The sequence below is a fragment of the Phacochoerus africanus genome, chromosome 8, assembly GCF_016906955.1.
Source record: "Phacochoerus africanus isolate WHEZ1 chromosome 8, ROS_Pafr_v1, whole genome shotgun sequence".
In the NCBI taxonomy this organism is placed as follows: domain Eukaryota; kingdom Metazoa; phylum Chordata; class Mammalia; order Artiodactyla; family Suidae; genus Phacochoerus; species Phacochoerus africanus.
In genome coordinates, this window is record NC_062551.1 from 16,633,672 (window position 1) to 16,654,045 (window position 20,374).

A 20,374-nucleotide genomic window follows, 5' to 3' on the forward strand; every position below is an offset into this window, starting at 1 on the left:
AGTTTCACCTGAATCTTGCATTTTCAGTTGTGTTTTTTTAACCACTTAGCCCATAGTTAATCAGCAGAGCAGAAAGAAAATAGCCAGGATTACAGGCAGATCTTTTTACTACTGTAAATAAAATGTGCATTTGCATCATATCTACCATGAGGGACTCACTGTAGATGGAAGAAAGTATAAGCACACAGGTTCTTCACAGTCCTTATCTTAATTTACCATTTATTGGCCGTTCTTTGATGGGACTTTTGATGGGGAATGGGCTTCATGGCTACAATTAAGCAGTATTTTTAAAGGAGATTGCAATAACCACTTTCAAAGGCACAGGCACCTCCTTGAAATCGTGTATTCAAGAGGAAAATTGGAAACGACATTTAATAAGAGACGATCATGCCTCCAAATATGCTTGGCTCAGACTCAACAGACTTGGGATCTTAGCTGTCCAGAGTCCTGAACTTTGGCCCACACTGTCAGCCCAGGGAGCTGCAAGAGGCAGAGTAGCAAAACCTATTGACCTCCATATCCTGCAGCCAAGTAGAGACACAAAACACCAGAGAGGATGCCAATGATTCTAAGGGTCCACATTCTCTGAGTACCTGGCATATGCCAGACACAGTATCATGCACTCCACTCTCATTATCTTTTTTAATTCTCACAAACCTAGGAGCAGGTACTATTATCATCCCTTTTTCAGAGATTAGGACACTGAGGCTTAGAAACATAAAGTAACCTGTCCAAGGTCTCAGGTCCAATAAGTAAGAGCCAGATCTCAGAGCACCATCTAATCGCAGAGTCAGCACTACTGACTTCTACATTATAGAGCTTCTGTTAAATTAGCAAGGCAGCACCACAATCAACTTCCAGCCCTCAAACCAACTGATTCACCCTTTTATGTATCTTATATATGGGTAAACTAATACTAGGCATTTAAAATAACCTATGTAAGTTTATGTGTCTATATGTCCCTGTGCACACATGTGTATATATCTGTATATACATAGATACACATACATACATATATATTATACGCAAACACATGTGTTGATGACCTGTATCAACGAGTTGAAATTTTTCTTTCCTAGACCAGAGGTTAGCAAACTTCTTCTGTCAAGAGCCAAACAGTATTCTAAGCTTCATGAGCCCTACAGTCCCTGTCATAACTACTCGTCATCTCTCATAAGAGTGAAAAAGTACCCACAGACAACACAAAAAAGAATGACGATGGCTCGGTTCCAATACAACTTTATTGGCACAGACAGACTTGGCTACAGATTTGGCCAAGGGGTAGTTTGCCCACCCTTCTCCTCACCTCTACGGCCACAGATCAGAATTGCTTTGGTTGGGCATAAATTACAGAGTCCTGGACCAAACAAATTCCGGGCAGGCTCAAGTACAATCTTTTTTTTTTTTTAAATAAGTCTCTTAGGTGATTTATGGACATACAAACATTTGAGGACCAGTGTTCCTAGACCCAGTTGTTTGTTTGTTTTTTTTTTTCCTTTTCCCCATAAAAGTTGTCATTCCAGCTATCAAAGAGAGAACATTTATCAATGGAAAGGCAAGACAAGTAATACCGACGAAGAAAGGGAAATTGGCTTCTTGTCGCAGCTCACCATCTTTATCAAGATGTCAAATTCTGACCCGTGACCACCATTCCCCAAGCTGGAAGATATCCTTAAGTTTTACTGATGGAAAAAAAAAAAAAATCTCATCAACCAGAAAAAAAACTTTTGTTCCCTGTGGAATCACACTGATCTTCTAATCAACTTGTCGTGCACGCACGCACATGGCCATTTTTGAACTCTTGGATACCCCGCTTTAAATCTGAAAATTCAGTTTGCTAGAACTGCTTTTATGTTATTAAGGGAAAATGAGCACAGGGTCTTCAGAAATAAGAGAGATGGAACAATAAGTGAATTTGTACTGAATTCGCCAATACACACGCTGCCTGCTTCATGAATACATGAATGCAACCTGTTTTATCTTTTCTTGTTTCAGAACTAAAGGTATTCACATAAATCTGGATCTCCTTTTCTTTAGGGAATTAAGGCTGGCACCATCAGTCTCTGTCTTTACCTGTATCAGCATGGGGGAGAAAAGGCCAACCCTTCACTGTCTTTTGACAAAGGATTGAAAAAAGTGAATAGGAGTGGAGAGAAATGAATACGAAGGCACACACTGTAACAGAGCTGACCAGGTCACTGTCCACCTGGGATGACGCCCCTCTCCAGCTGACAGCCACCAGTGATCTGGTTTCAGTCGCCAGCACCCCAAACTTATTAACTGACTCTGATCTTCTCTCAGTCTAATGCCAGGAGCCTCCCCCACCCCACCTTGCATCATAAGACTTTAGTTTATAGACCCCTTTGGTTCATCTCACTTTTTATACCCTCTCTCTGATCCTACTCTACCAGTGACCCAAAGGGACAACCCTGCCAGGAGCAATGACAGTCCCCCTCTGATAACTGGGATGTCCAGGCCTGGTTATAAAGCCTGCCTCAGTACCACCACCAGGGGCCCCGTGGACTGAAACGTGTCTACATATCAAACAGAAGGTGGCTTCTACTGCTTCCTTTTCTTCTCCCAATACTTTGTATCCCATGGCCACCACGGTTATTTTGAAAGCATATTTTAGAGCTGGGTGATGACATTTAAATAAAGTAATCTCAATGAGGAGTTAGGGATTAATAAAAATGCAGCAGAGGGCCCACGAGGCAGCCTGGTTTTAACAATTGGGGTTAAACTAGCACTGAGCTCATGATGGATTTTTATTTAAGTGAATTCATGTCTTATGTCTACACTGGCAAGGAAAGGGGGCCCTTCAGAGTTGAACTGAACCTGATCTTGGCTCTCAGTAATCATGAGGCAGTTAAATTAAACTCTGTAGCGCCAGATCATTTGAGTTCTAAGGTCCCTTTCAACTCTTAGATTCTACCTTCATGCCCAAGTCCATTGAGTAGGCTGATTTCTCTCTCAACTGGCTTTTCTGGTGAATGCCCCCCCCCACTGTCAATGCTTTAATTTTGGTATGTTTTTATGCAAAGAAATGCTAAAATGAATATAGATCAAGATATTCTGTTGGGTATTTTAGTAGAAGGAACTACATTATTCCCAGGTCTCTTACAAAACTGCATTTTTAAAGGTATCCCAAATAGCAGCATCTCTTGCATACCTAATTTTGATAATGATTTTTTTAAATAGACACTGTCATTTTTACCAAATGTTTCAGGATAAAATGAAAGAGTCTTCCTTAGATTAAAAAGGTCAGGTTTTTCCTCTACTGGTAAAATAAGGGATGATCTTTAAAGAGTGGTTATAAGTGATTCTGATGCCCTGACATGACCTGAGTTTTCTAACATCAGGGCTCCATAACTGCCAGTGTTTTTGGGATGCCACAGTAAAACCACTCGAGGTTTTGTTGAATGTACATAAACGTAGAATCATTACTCGTCGCCACAGAAGGCTTATGTGTATTCACCATGTCATAACTGCATTATAAAATGTGATGATATCCAAAAAAAGGCAGTAGAGAAAAAACAACCATTAAGTCAACCCATATTTATAGCATACCCACCTACCAGCATTGCACCATATGTAGAGTGTACAGATAGCCATGGACTTTGCCTACCAGAAGCTTATGATTTTGTTGCAATGGCAGGACAGACTCCTGCATAACAACACAAGAAAGCACACGGTCAAATGCTCAGTGCAATTTTGTAGATACTGCTCCAAACTCATGAGGCAAGTAATGAAATCAAAAGCAGGTCTGCTTGCTCTGCAGATTTGTCTAAAACTATTTTAGCACCATAGAGACCCTCTTCCACTGTACAGCTTCAAGTAGCTACATTTAAAAAGAGAGAATTCTGTTTTCCCGGCAAACCTATGGCTACATGCAAAAATAATAATACAGCCAGAAGCAACTATTCATCCTGTAAAATAATGCAGCTGATCTAAGAGCCTTTCAAAAAAATATCAAATCTGGCCTATATATTAATGATAACCTGAAATTTAGGGGGATCAACAGAGAAACAATGATTCTATTACTAGTCTTTGGAACTAACACATTGTAACTTTGTTAGAATCCAAACTTACTTGAGTAAACATAAGACAAATTTATTACTTTGTCCTTTATAATTTCATAATGCCTTGTAATCTTATTCATAACTCTATTTCAATAAGCCTCGTATTTGTAAATAAATTCAATGCATGGTGAATTATATGTTAAGTAACATTTTTTAGTGCTTTCATGAACATTTCCTCATTTAAACCTCGAAACAAACCTGTGATGGATCATTGCCCACCTTTTCTAAATCGGTAGAATAACTAACACAAAACAAAGTTAATGGTGACTGAGCCAGGGCTCTTTGCTAGCCATGCATTGACCAGTACAGCAACCACTCGCCCCATGTCAATATTTTAATTTGTTCTATTTAATTAAAATTAAAACTTCGGTTTCTCAATCGCATTAACTACATCTCAAGGGTGCAATAGCCCCATGTGGCTAGTGGCTACCCTATCAGACAAGATGAATAAAGAAATTGTTCATCATTGCAATTGTTTATCTAAGTTCTGTTAGATAGCATGTGTATTACCTTATTTAATTATCTCAACAGGCATCTCTCCAAGAAGTTAATATTATTATTATTCTCATTTTACACATGACTACACTTAGGTACAGAGACTTAGCCAAGGTGAGAGGAGACCTGACATTCCAGGTCTAACCAGCCTGGTACCATCCAAAACAACTCTCCGCAGTGGTAGACATGTTCTCTGTCTGCACTGTCCAAGATGGTAGCCACTACCCCCAACTGGTCACTTGAAATGTAGTGAGTGTGACTGAGGAATTGAATTTTAACATAACTTAATTTACACATCAATAGCTACATCAAACTAGTGGCTCCCACTTCGGATGGCTCCAATCTAGCCCCACAGTAGCGAAGACCCCAGCCATTTCCTCTTTGCTACCAACAACATCAGAGCAAAGAAGATCCATGGTGATAGGGGCGGAAGGGGAGAAAAGGATGAGCCCTACTCAAGCAGTAGCTCGAAGCTTACTTGGAAGTCTTCTCCTTGGTCTCAGTCCCTAGAGCAAACTATGCTGAAGGGTGATGGGAGTGGAGGGTTAAATGTGGCTTGGAATCTATTTTCAACGTTTCCTCGATATTCTGGAATTACCTCTTTGCATGAGAGCCAATAAAAGTGTATACAGCATATGTTTTCCACAGGATGCAATTTTTATAGAGCAACCAGATGAATTACAACATGGGTCAGACCACAATTCTTCACTGTGCCCAGAGAATCAGGCTGGGGGAGGGGGCAGCAGACTAGACACATAACTCAATGGGGGTCCAGCAAGGAGAGAGAGATGGAGTAACCTCCATTCTTCAGACACTTCCCCCCCAACTTGATACCTTCACTTTATCATGTTTCAAGGTATCTGGAGCAGCCTGTTTGGCTTCCCTTGGGTTGTTTGTTTTGCTATCAGCGTTTTATCTGCTTTGCTTTTTAAATGCAGTTCTACGGGAAAATCTTGCCATGGAACATTTAGCAAGAAGAGGAAGCAAACTCAAAAATTTCCATTTACATACAGAATTATTACACATTTCCAGAGGCCTGGGAGTCTGTCTTCCTCCAAGTTTTATGATGGCATTATGATTTCAACTATCCCTCCAAACAGATATTCTGTCTCTATTCAGAGGATGCAATTCTAGAAACCTATATCCAACTCTAATGATAGCTTCCACTCTTTGCGGCTGAAATAACAGAGCGGCAACGAATAGAACTGAAAGGAGCAGGCATCTCTGTAATGCAAAAGGGAAATCTGCTCAGTTTCCCAACTTGTTCTCCGTTCCCCTTAGCAGAATTCACCCCCTACAAAAAATGTTAGAGGAGAAAGTCACAGCCGTTGCTTTTAATTTCAAGCACAGTGAAGTTTAAATAATCCAAGAGCTCATTTCAGACATGTGGGATATTATAATGTTGCTATGATAGGCCCAGTCTTTGGTGGAACAGGTAGGTTTTGCCTCAGAGCCCTGGCATAAATTCAATCCAGTTTGGCCAATTTTTAAGAATAAACATAGAAACCTCTTTTGCAAAACTACCTCACTTCTAAAGCAAGAATACCCTCTGAAAGCCAAGATTAAAATAGTTAAATATAGTGACCTATCTTGCACAGCATAGGTCTACGTTGATCAGGAAAAAAAAAAAAAAATATATATATATATATATATAAAGGCCTCTTCTCCAATCCTACCAACCTATTACTTCTCAATAGATGCACACACACACAAAGGGTTTTCTAAATGTAGGAAAACAAGTTTATAATTACATAATTATGCAGACACACCACAATTTTTCTTTTATGTTACCTTTATCTTTAAAAGGCAACAGACAGAGCTGTACTAAAAAGCAATAAAGCATGGGTAATTTAATACCAAATTACATCCATATTGAAAAGTTTACATGCAGTTGAGAGCAGACAGAGGTCAGCTTTTCAACAGGACTGTCTTTAATTGTGGCCATCAGTTTTAGCAATCCCGATCTCCGGATCAAAGACAGATATAATGGGCTTCCTCAACGCTGAATAGTGAAAGCAGACAGCAGGAATGGCGCTATCTGGCACCCAAAGGTCATTAAAAAAAATCGCCAGAAAGGGAATGTGTATCACTGTAAAATTACATATCTAAGATAATATATATACATTGTGTGTGTGTATATATATATATATACATATATATATATATAGTTTTTAAATCATTCTCTCTTGCCCAGTTTCCAATGAGCTACTTTAAGTGTATTTTTTCGTCACTTTGTCACAGGTGCAAGCTTTTACCTGCTTTCCCTCTAATAAGACTGCAACTTTTGTATAAATCTTTATTAATTTTTTCACTTGCTTTCAATCATGATTTTTTCCAACCCGCACAGCAATCCCTCCATTCTTAAGGAAGGGGACTGTGAGCTGAAATGGTTTTCCTCCCCACCCCCCCGCCACCCGCTCTCCCCCCCCCCAAAATCAAATGAGGAGTAAATTATCGGCAAATCAGACACAAGTTTCCTGGATCTGCAGATTCATTCTACAAATGAAGCAATTTCATCTCTGCTAGCTCTGGGGTGGGGGGAGTGGCATGGGAGGGGGGATTTTAAGTAGCCATGGGGGACCAGAGCGGAGATGCTAGCTGGCGAAGCATCCCCACGTTTGCATGCACAGACCACTCAAATCTGCACCAAGAGACTACTTGCGAGAATCCATCTTTTTTCACTTAACAAGATACAAAATATAAAACACATTTGCCTCTTATTAAACCTCTCCTGTAAGTGGTTCCAGGTCCACCATTTTTAAAGGGAGGAGAGCGGAGTCGAGACCCTCTTGGGAATTTCAGTGGAGTGACTGGAGATGAGGTACAGGCTGTGAGCCTTTATTACTTTAATTTTATTTTTTTTTCTAAAAGCACAGAAGGAATAACATTTTAAATCATTAGCATTTGCTTTAAGTAGTTATTTCTTCCAACTGTAAGAATCCCCACTCCCAGCCCCCTTCCCCATTAGCACCACTCCCAGATTCTGCACAAAACTGCCCAGATGGAATTTCCCTCCACTGCTCAAATCTGGAAGGTGCTTTTAAAGAATTTCAGGCTCTAAATCGAAGCGGCCATGGAAGAAACTGTAATCAGTTTTTCCTTAAAGCAGTTGGAGTATAAAGCTCTTGTATTTTTGGCACTTGAGACTGAAAGCTGACTATGGCATCTCAGAATTATTTCAGTGGCAGAGTTACTGTTATGATAGAACTGTCTTGTCTCTTGAACACCAAGAGTTCGTAGTAGGTTCTATTCAATTCAAAATGCTTTGTGAGCATGACATGTGGGGCACTTTTAAGCGGTAGAGTGCAAAACCTAAACTTTTTAAGAAATGGAATAAAGTTGGTCACCTCATTTAAAATAATTCATGGTTTTGATCAAGGGAGTAGCAAAAGGTGACAAAATTTGCAAAACCAGGAAAAGAAACTCCCTTCTGTGCTCTGCAAGTTCAAAGTGGCAGGAGGCCATTATCAGGCACTGAAATGTTGATTGGAAGGGTTAACATCTCTTTTTGTGGGTTGGTTGTTGCTTTGCTGTCCAGAGAGGAGAAGGGATAAAACAAACCTCTGGATATTTCTGTATTCCAACTTTGCTCTGCCGAAAGAGAGCTCCGACTTGAGGCAAGGTGTCTTTAAGAATCTACAAAAAGCATGTACCTACAGCAGCATGGGATCAGGAAGGCCTTTAGCTTAGGTGTCAAGGTAGAGGTGCCCCTGCCACCCACCTTTTCGGTGCTATATATAGGACCAACAATCCAAGCCAGAATTCTTCTTAACAAGAAGAGGAGCTGTGTTCTTCTGGCTAGCCATAATCAGACGCAATAATCAAAGGTGGGGTGTAGGGGTATTTTATTACCAGGTAGACTTAACTAACACAGTCTGAGCCCGACACACTGCCCAGATCTCCACACAGATTGCACTGGTGTGCCTTCTGCACCGCAGTCATTCTGCTTCAACACTATATGACAGAGAGGTGATGGATGGCTCTCCCCTTGCCTGCTCATTCTCATCAGCATTAGAGTTTATTTGTTGGGCACCAATAAGGCACCCAGCACCGTCCAATGTACTGTTGGCAGCCACGGGGCCTAAAGTGAGGCATACCTTCCATCTACCTCGAAGAGAATTAAGGGCACTCCTGTTAGAAGCAGCGTAGAAGCTAATAAAAAACACCAAGTATTGGTGCAAATATAAGACCACATGCTTGCGCAGTGTGTTAAAAAACGGTAATTACTCAGAGAGCTCAAAAGGGAAAAGGGAAACGGTTTCCTATAACAGAAAGAAGAGTAATTTTCTGTTAGAATTGACCGGACTTGAAGGGAAATGGAATTCAAGAACAAAGAGCCAAGAAGCCCACTCCAGGACAAAGCAGCAGGTGCCACAAATGTATAGGACAGGGATCAACAGTCTGCCTTTGCTCCAGAGACATCCCCCCCCCCCAGTTTACAATTGGAGACAAGAACCAAGATGGACAAAACCTGTTCATAGAGACATGACCGAATCCTGCCTTCTGAAAGTAAAGGGATATTTTTCAAGATGCATTTAGTACTTCAAATGACTTGGGAAATTTTCAGGAGAAAACAAATACTCAAAAGCTGAAACAATAATGGAGAATAAAGATGCATAAATACTTTAATTTCAACATCATCTCTAACTCTGAACTCCTCAGAACCTCCTTTTCTTCATATTCAGAACAGAGTGGGATCATGAAGAACCACTACACAGTGAAAACGCGTGACATGACCAAATGAATATGACTTGGACATGGTTTAAATACAAAATATAAACAAGGTAATGAATCAAAAACGAGCAAGTTCAGAGAGTTCCTATGTGGCTCTGGGAGTTAAGGATCTGGCGTTGTCACTGCTGCCACTCAGGTGGCTACGGTGATGCAGATTGGATCCATGGCCCTGGAACTTCCGCATGCCAGAGGCGCAGCCAAAAAAATAAAATAAAAACACCAAAAAACAAAAAACCGTTCAGCAAGCCCAATGTAATTGGTAGATAATATTTCAGTTAACTCAACACTGAGCATTTTGTTGCCACTTGGGTGGGAGGTCCTGTCAGGATAATTGTGGTCTTATCAGGTCTCAATGAAAGAATCCCCATATTGGGATTCCTACTATGTCCGCCTAATAATAATGCTGATGATGATACATAATACTACCTAAGGCTTTATATGCATGTCAAATGCTCTACACATATCATCTCATTTAATTCTCAACCAATCCTATTAGATTGATACTTTTGTTATGCTCATCTTGCAAAGAGATAACCAAAGCAACCTACCACCTATGATATCATCTGGAGATTTAACAGAAACCTCTGTTAAACATGAACTGATGCAAATGAGGTCAATTCATCTGGCATTTTTAGAGCAAAGAAAATGCAAATCTAAATGCATTCCAACTGAGAGTCATTTGTGACACTCTGTCTCCCTCAGGCCCAACATCCACTTCAACACCAGATCTTCCCAATTCTTCCTCTAAACAAAGTTTTCTCAACCTCGTTAAAAGACTGAAAATCACTAACATAAGCATCTAATTCGAGAAGATAGAAGAAGAAGGTGGCAAAGAGAGTAGAGGGGAGAAACAATACTGATAAATGGAGAAATTAGGTAATATAGAATAATAGAAATCAACCAAACTAAAAAGTGGTTCTTTGTCTATTCTATGGGTTAGCCAGTTGGTACAGGTACCTTAGGCCAATTCAGCTGATCTTTCAAGTCAAGTGGTAAAATAGCTGAAGCCAAATGACCTGTCTTATGTGTCTGATAGTTGCCAACTTGGTTGGTCTAGTGGGACCTCAGCTAGGACAGCCGGTCTCTCATCCTCTAGATCAGGCTTCTTCTCAGGGTAGTCCCAGAGTTCCAAAGACAGGGAAAGCCTAATTGCACAAACGCTCTTCAAGCTTCTGCTAATTCTCATTTGCTGTTGTCCCAGTGGTCCAAGCAAGTAACTTGACTAAGTCCAGAGTCATGTGGATGTGGCTACAAGGAGTCAGGAATATTACTCTAACAATCTACCGTACCAAATAACCATACCACTGACTTGGGGACCACCAACCTGACCTCTGCCACCAGATCTTAACTATTACTTGAGTCTAGTCACATTATTAGTTATGCTAAATAATCTACAATGGACAGTAAGAGGGGGAAAAAAAGAACCAGAAAGAACATTTTTTAACTTGCTGCCTAGTTTTAAAGAGAAGGATGCTGATCAGCTGTTCAGACAATTAAGAGAAATTGGGACCCAAAAGGAAAAATTCAAAGCATCATGCTGTTGCTGGAATTCAGCCCTCCTCCGTCTGCCGGTGCCACAGTGAAAACAGAGACAGAGTTTGGGGTAAAGGAGAAAAAAATAGCTTTATTGCTTTGCCAAGCAAAGGAGGGTCACAGCAGGCTCATGCCTTAAAGACTGTGCCCCACCCCCCTTAGAAAGAATTGTGAGAAGTTTTATAGTAAAAAGGAGAAAAACAGGTTTTCAGGTAGGAATCAGGATTGGGACACACATGCATTCTTCTTTCTTTGGGGGCATCTTAGTCGTCAGAGCTGGAGTCGGGACATGTTCATGATGGTGATCTTTCGAGTTATTGACTAGAATAACGTTACGTGCGAAAAGGGCATATTGATCAGAGATTAGAACAAACCAGGAAAGTTCCTAAAAAACGTCATGTGCTAATTAATCATCTTTAACCCACAGGCAATGGTGATCAGGGTACCAAATCTTCAGCTTAAAGGTGAATGTGTTTAGGGTGCAATTAAGTCAGGGAGAAGGACAAGGAAGGACTCTAAGCTGTTCAGTTTTAAAGTACTCATTTCTAAAAGATGCATAGGGAATATAATGTTTCTCTTAGGTGTAGAAGATGCCTGTATTATTATGCGTATTCCTTGAGAGGGAACCAGGATCCTGCCCCAAGGCTATACTATTGTTTGACCTTGACAGTTCCTTCTTTCTGTCCCTGGTCGGCACCTGTCTGAAACTGTCCCTAGGAATGAAGGGGAAAGTTCAAGGTGGCTGAATCAGGCCCATTTGCTAAGAACAAGAATGGGGGACACAGAGAGGCTCTTGCACCCAGGAGCCCCATAGGGCCATGTCCGATTTCCATGACTACAAGTCAAGGTGCCCGTAGAGGATAGTGTCTAATGAAATCAATTTGGACGCTGAATTTGAGGCATTACAAAGGCATCCTTTACTCAACCTCAGAAATCCACTCATCTTTGTTAATTACATGATCAACTGCTTTGATAGTAAAGAATTTAACTCTTTTACTATCAAATGCTCTATTAATGGCCCTTATATGAAACAACTGTGATATCAAGTGCCTAGCCAATAATATCACATGACTCTGTCTCAGGGCAGCCCCATCAAAATGAATCTAGCATCCACTTTCTGTATGTAGAAGACTAGACAGGTCCTTGAGCCACCATCAATGGTTTCCTCTACCAACAAAGAAGGATAGTGTGATGTTAGGAATTTTTCCCCCAAATTATTTTAATGGTCAAAAAAAAAAAAATCTGCTGTGCTCTAAGAAGAACCTAATTTGGAACATACATTTTGCTGGCAGATTTTACATCAGAAAGCTTTGAATTTAAATATGAAAAGCCAGGATTTGCTTTCTAGACAAAATGCAATTCTAAAATGTCATGCAAATTTCTTTTTGGAAGAACAAATGCAAACATTTTGAGAAGAGCTCTAAATATGCACAGGGCTTTTGGGAAACCATGTGTAAAATACTATTTTGCCTGAGGCAATCTATCTTCCACATTTGTTGAGGGAGAAAATAATAGCCAATATTCTGTGTGAGTGTGTTGACGGTTTGAATGGTTTTTATCTGTATGGTTCTTGTGCAGTGCACAAGGCAATTCTTTGTCAGCTTTTTTGGGAGTTCTGAAAAATCATAGGATCCACCAACTGTGCACTAGACCATGTCTATTTTTAATACGTACCCTCCAGCACCTAGTATAGAACTAAGCATCCTTTGGACACTCAAATACTTATTCACTAACTACCATGTTTACCAATACATCTTCCCCTCAACCTCTGCTACTTTCCATATACTGAGATGAAGAGATTTTTTTTCTTTTTTAAGTCTTGCCTGCTGTATATACAATCAATGATTTGCTTCACCCCCTCCCACATAAATAAAACAAGTAGTGAGTTCACTGATATTGGTTTCTATTCTGCGCCCTCATTTTCTTGACTCCATCTTTTTTCATTTTGTGGCAGGTGCACCTCTAACAAAGGTATTGGACATTTGGTACAGCTCTACTCAACAGAACTGCCGCAGTGTTGGAAATGTTCATAGCTGCACTGTCCAGTACAGTAGCTACTAGTCACATGAGGCTAGTGAGTATCTGAATGTGGCAGAATGACTGACTGAGGAAATAATTTTTAATGTTATCTAATTTTAATTAATTTCCATTTAGAGAGCCACATGTGGCATGGAATACCATAATGAACAGCACAGATTTATAATTTCAGATTAAGACTTCTTAGAGGTTAATGTTGATGGTAGAAAGAAAATTACATTTGAGCCCCTGATTTCGTCTGTATAATCCTGGACTGGCCACTTAGCACCTGTGACATTCATCGTCTCATCTGTGAAACAGCAATGACAGTATCTATTTATATGATGGTTGTGATGATTAAATGAGATAAATTTTCACAAATTGGCTGGAGCAAAGCAAGTGATCAATAAAATTAGTGACCTTCCTTTTTTTTTAATCTACAAAAAGGGACTCAGAAAAGGCATTTTTCAGGGCACCTGTAATAATCCAATGAAACAATGAATATAAAATTTGTATATGCTACCAAGCATTAAATAAATATGAACTATTGTTAATTTCCTTAGCTAAAAAACATTGGATGTATATTTTTATTTCTTTCACCATCATTATCATTTTAGGTCTTTTTGTTCTTTCTAAAAGCTTGGCATAACCTTTAAACCCAAGCAATGCATTTCCTTCCAATATTTAGCGTATCACCTTTGCCAAAGAAGCCGTGAAACCTGTTTGAAGTCCTCCTTTTGCTTTGTTTTTGCTTCCTCACACTCTGCCTACTACTCTCTCTTGTTTCAAGTACTTAAAAAAATACTGGAAGTTTGTCAGCCATGTCAAGAGATACAATGTCACAGGATTCCCTTAAAGGCTCAAGATGAGGGCCACAAAATTTTCTGGAATTCAAGTGTTAAAGTGAGCACAGCTTCTCAAACAATGACTGTCACATTCTCATGTCCCCTTTTTTTTTCACTGTAATCTTGTTCATCTGCTGACTTAAAATGTTTTCTCCATCCTTCTCCAAACTTCAGTTTCCTCACATGAAAAATGGGAGTTCCTGAGGTTATGTATTAGCAGACTATAATAACAGTACTTTAGAAAGCAACTTAGGAAATCTGAAAAGACTCATTCACCAATTAGTCTGCTTGAAGGTAAAAAGTTTCATTCTGAACATGGAAAATACCTTTGGACACAAAGCTGATAGAACAGAAATTTATAACAATTTTTTTAAAAATTTTGAAGACAATGAGGACTTACTGGTGGACAATAAATACTCTAATCATCTCATTAGCTTATTGACAGGTACCAATGTTAAGGTAGAAACAGTGGAGTTTGATTCCTTAAACATTGGTGTATAGTGAAGTATTTCACATTTTTAAAAGTAGACAAATTTATAATAGATAGCTTCTTCCTATTCTCTCAGCTTCTTCCTGTTTATCTACTCTACATAATAAAAGGAATCTTTCTTCACCCAATGACAGTGGTAAAGGAAGGAGTAATTAAAAGTGGGCAGGATATTCACACCTATTATCAAAAGAATGGGAAAAAAAACTAATGTTGGTAAGAATGTAAACGAACAGAAACACTTGGGTATTACTTACTGGTGGGATTATAAAATGGCATAGCTGCTGTGGAAACAGTTTGGAAGTCCCTCAAAAAGCTAAACATAAAATTACTGTATGATCCAGCAATTTTACTCATAAGTATATTTCCAAATGTACTGCAAATGAGGACTCAAACAGATACATATGTGCCAATGTACATAGCAGCACTGTTCAAAATAGCCAAAAGGTGAAAAACAACATAAATGTGCAGCAATAGATGCACAGATAAAGAAAATGTGATATATAATACAACAAAATATTATTCAGCTCTAAAAGGAAATTCTGATATACGCTATAACATGGATGAACCTCCAAGACTCTAAGTGAAATAAGCCAGACACAAACAAAATTGTATGATTCCACTTATATGAGATACCTAGAATAGGTAAATTTATAAAGACAGAAAGTATAATAAAGTTTACCAGAACAGGGAGGGGGGAATGGGAAGTTATAGTTTTATGAATAGATTTTCTGTTTGGAATCATGAAAGGTTCTAGAAATAAATTAGATCATTATGGAGTTCCCGTCATGGCTCAGCAGTTAATGAACCTGAATAGGATCCATGAGGATGCAGGTTCGATCCCTGGCCTCGCTCAGTGGGTTAAGGATCTGGTGTTGCCATGAGCTGTGGTGTAGATTGCAGACATGGCTTGTATCTGGTGTTGCTGTGGCTGTGGTATAGGCTGGCAGCTGTAGCTCTGATTCGACCCCTAGCCTGGAAACTCCATATGCCATGGGTGCAGCCCTAAAAAGCAAAAAATAATAAATTATTATTATTATTATATAACATTGAGAATATACTTTTTGCCATTGAATTATACACTTAAAAATGGTTTAAAAAGTTAATTTTCTATTATGTATATTTACCACAAATTTTTTTTAAAAGATTGGCACTCAAAAAGGAGGGGGGAAATGGGCAGGAGAAGAGATAGATGGGAACCCTGCAATGGAGAGAAGGAAATATGGATAATGGATTCAAGCAACACAGAGGGTAGTTTCTAATCAAAACAGCCACCAGGCTGGGGTTTGAGGAGAAAGACAGCCAATGAGAAGTCTTCAGGTGAGCAAGGAATATTTTAAAGGAGTGTAATTGTGTAATTTCACTTACTTCCCCCTGTGCAATGTAATAACCTTCTTTGATCTTCAAACTTTCACTAAAATTCTGACACACACTGCAGTCATGCTACTCTGGTGATATGGAATGAGGGAAGAGGGAGAGTGACCAATAGAAAGCAAAATGGGGCAGAGAAAAGGATAGAAATTGGACTGAGGTGCCAAGCAACTTTTTAGAGTTCACTTTGACTCTGAGATCTTAAAAATCCTCAGAAAATTTGAAATGACATAGAATTTGAAACAGACACAAATAAAGATTTAAGTACAATGCTGGGCTCCAGCAAGACTATAAGACAGAGCAAGGAAGATGTCTAGAAGTTGCAGGTAATGAGCAGGAACCAAAAGCATCAATAAAAGATGAAGGCATGGGATAAAGTAAATAGGGGAGCAGATTCAAGACTCTAAAACTGAAGGAATTCTCTGGGTTTTACGTGAAATAGGTTGTATATGATTCCATCTCAAGGTTAGAATTTTGTCCAAGGTGGAAAATATGAAAATAAAGATTTTGGTAGTCCCTGTTATGGCACAGTGGTCGCGAATCTGATTAGTATTCATGAGGACGTGGGTTCAATTCCAGGTCGCACTCAGTGGCTTAAAGATCTGGCACTGTGGTGTAGGTCACAGATGAGGGCCAGATCTGGCATTGCTGTGGCTGGCAGCTACAGCTCTGATTTGACCTCTAGCCTCAGAACTTCTATATGCCAAGGGTGCAGCCCTAAAAAGCTACAAGAAGAAGAAGGGGATGAAGAAGAAGAAGAAGGGGAGGATGAGAAGGAGGGGGAGGGGAGGAGGAGGTGGGGGGAGGAGGAGGAGGATAGGAAGAGGGAGAAGAGGAAGAGGAAGAGGAGGAAGAGGAGGAGAGGAGGAAGAGGAGGAGGAAGAAGAAGAAGAACAAGAAGAAAGAAGAAAGAAGATGATTCTGGCTAAGATATAGAAAACCTACCAAAATAACATTATCCCTTCTGGCAAAAGAACTCAGACACTGGGTCCTTGAGGCAGGCAATAGGCCTTGTTGAAAACAGTTGAGATCTTGATAAAGAACCGTAAGAAGAAGCCAGTAGCTCCATGATTCAATTTAACAGTCAGATGAGATAAAAATTTAATAGACAAAACCAAGTAAAGAAACATACAAGAAGAGTCCTCTTAGGATCATTATGAACTCTGGGAAGAGTTGAATATATCCACTAGGCTGCTCCAACTTAGGAACAATCAAAACCAAATGCAAGCCAAATTCAAAGCATTCCCCCAACTACAAACCCATCAATTAAGACAGCAGCCTTAAAAAACTATGAATACATTATTAATAATTGGTATACTGGGTAACTCCACTGTACAGCAGAAATTGACAGAACATTGTAAATCAACTATAATTAAAAAATAAAAATAATCAGCAGAAGCTAAGATGACAATGATTATAGATAATAAGACAGATAATACTACCAAGAGCCAGATAGGAATTCCAGAGTTGAAAGCACTATAACCAAAACAAAATATCCACTAAAGGGGATTAACAGTAGAATTAGTAAGAAAGAATCCATAAACTTGAATTGACACTAATAGATGTTATATAATCTGAAGAGCAGAGGAAAAAATAATAAAAATGTAAGAGAAATGTAGGATACCATTATGGGCACTGACATACACATAATAGGACTACCAGGACAGGTGAGAGGGAAAAAGACAAAAAAAAAAATTAAAGTAGCTGCAAACTTTATTTTATTAAACACATTAATTTACACACAAAGAAACTCAACCAACTTCAAGTAGGATAAACTTAAAGGATACACACCTAGACACATGCCTAATTACAAAGGTAAAATCCAAATATAAAGGAAAAAGTCTTGAAAGCAATATGATAAAAATAATCCATCATGTATAAGGGAACCCCAGTATGATTAAGAGTAAATTTCTCATTACAAACAGTGGAGGCTAGAAGGCAGTAGAAGGACATATTGAAAGTACAGACAGTAAAAACTGTCAACCAAGAATCTTATATCTAGCAAAACTATACTACTTCAAATATGAAGGTGAGGAATTCCTGTTGTGCCTCAGCAGGTTAAGAATCTGTCTAGTATCCATGAGGATGCAGGTTCAATCCCTGGCCTCGCTCAGTGGGTTAAGAATCTAGCATTGCCATGAGCTGTGGTGTAGGTCACAGATGAGGCTCAGATCTGTGTTGCTGTCACTGTGGTGTAGGCCAGCAGCTGCAGCTCTGATTCAGCCCCTAGCCTGAGAACTTCCATATGCCACAGGAACAGTCCTTAAAAAAAAAAAAAAAAAAAAAAAGAAGAAGAAGAAGGTGAAAAAGATATTGCCAGATGAACAAAAATAGATACCATTTGCCACTAGTAGACATACCTTACAAAGGTAATTATGTAGGTCATTACAAAAGACAGTGTAATGTATCCTTCCTCTCTTAACTGATTTTAAAATCAATTTCATAGAATAAATGTAATTATATTGTTGATCCTGTAACATAAAAAATATAATATACTTGACAATAAGAGACCAAGGAGGCCAGTGGGGAAAAATTCTACCAGAGTAAGGAAATGACATCAGATGGAATTCGAATCCACAGTAAGAAATGAAGAGAGCTAGAAAGAGTAAATAAGAACATTGATATAGTAAACTCCATAAATACATACTTACTCTACTTTCTTCTCTTAGCTTCTTTAAAATATGTAAGATTAAGTAATATTTATAATACCATATTATCACATGTATAATAATAATAGCACAAAACGAAGAAGTGGGAATGCACAAATAAAAGTTTTTTCTAGGTTTTAATTGAAACAAAGTCAGTATAAATGTGAAGTAGATTCTGATAGCTTAAAAGTTATAGACTTGTAAACCTTAGAGCAACCACTAAAAAAATAACTCAAATATAATTTAAATTCTGTTATACTAGAGAATATCTAATACAAAAGAAGAGAATTAAGAAGTAACAAAGAGGAGTTCCCATCATGGCTCAGTGGTCAATGAATCCGACTAGGAACCATGAGGTTGCAGGTTTGATCCCTGACCTTGCTCAGGGTTAAAGATCCAGTGTTGCCATAAGCTGTGGTGTTGGTCACAGATGCAGCTTGGATCTGGCATAGGCTGGTGGCTACAGCTCCAATTAGACCCCTAGCCTGGGAACCTCTATGTGCCACAGGAGTAGCCCTAGAAAAGGCAAAAAGACCAAAAAAAAAAAAAAAAAGAATAAAGAAACCAAAACCACATGAGGGTGGCATATATAGAAAACAAAAGGCAAAGTGGCAGATGTAATTTCAACCTTATCAAAAATCATACCACTATATGTGAATAAATTAATCTAATCAAGAGGCAAAGGCTGTCACATTGTACCAAAAAAAAAATTAACTATATGCTGTCTGCAGGAAATATTCTCTATATTCAAAGATACAAACAGATTGAAAGTAAAATGATGGGAAAAGATATATCATATAAGCAACAATAATAAAAGACCTAGAGTGCCTCTATTAATATCAGACAAAATTGACTTTAAAATAAAAACTGTCATTGGTAATATAGAGGGTCACTTCACAATGATCAAAAAATCACCCTATGGGAATATAAAACCATCATAAAAATATGTGCACCTAACAAAAGAGCCCCAAAATACATGCAGGAAAAACTTTAGTTTTACAGAAATGAGGGAAAAACATTAGAGACAACTGAACAACAATACTGGGAGTCTTCAATACTCTTATTTCAATTACTGATAGAAGAGCAATAAAGAAACAGAAATTTTAACAATATTATAAATCAGCTACATGTAACAATCTCTATAAAACATTCCACCAAACAGCAGTAGAATACACGTTCTTCTCCAAGACACATAGAACATTCTTTAAAATAGACCATATGTTAGGCCATAAAACAAACCATAATAAAATTTAAAGGACTGCAATCATACAAAGCATTTTATCTGATCACAATAGAATTAAATTAGAAATCAATAACATGGAAATTCCTGTTGGGGTACACAAAAAGAGTAAAATACCTAGCAATGATTTTAACAGCAGAAATGCAAAGCTGATAGATGGAAAACTATAAAACATTGATCACAGGAACTAAAACCTAAATAAATGGAAAGCTATTCCATGTTGATGAATTAGAAAGATCAATATGGTAATACTAACTATATTGGTCTACAGATTAAACACAGTTCCTATCAAAATCCCAGTTAGCTTTTGTAGAAATTGACAACTGGACCCTAAAATTTCTATGGAAAAGCAAGAAATCCAGAATAGGCAAAGATAATCATGAAAGAGAACAAAGTTAAGGACTCCCACTTTCTGAGTTCAAAATGTACTACAATGCTGGGAGTTCCTGTCGTAGCTCAGTGGTTAACGAATCCGACTAAGAACCATGAGGTTGCAAAAGACATCTTACATAATGGAAGAATATATGTGCAATATAAATATCTTTATATGTTGTATCCAGAACATATAAAGAAAGCTTGTAACTCCATAATAAAAAGACAACTAGCCCAATTTAAAAATGGGCAAAAAATCTGAACAGACATTTCTCTAATAAAGATATACAAATAACCAATAAGCACACAAAATAACATTCATACTCATTAGTTATTAAGAAATTGCAAATTGAAACCATAATTAGAGACATTTCACACCCACTACACAGCTGTAATCAAAAAGACTATAGAAAAACCGGGACCCTCATGCATTGCTAGGCTAAATGTAAAATGGTATAGCCACTGTAGAAGACAGCTGTGCAGTTCCTCAAAAGGTTGTAAGAGTTAACAAATGACTCATCAATTCTACTCTTAGGTATGTGGCCAAAAGCAAT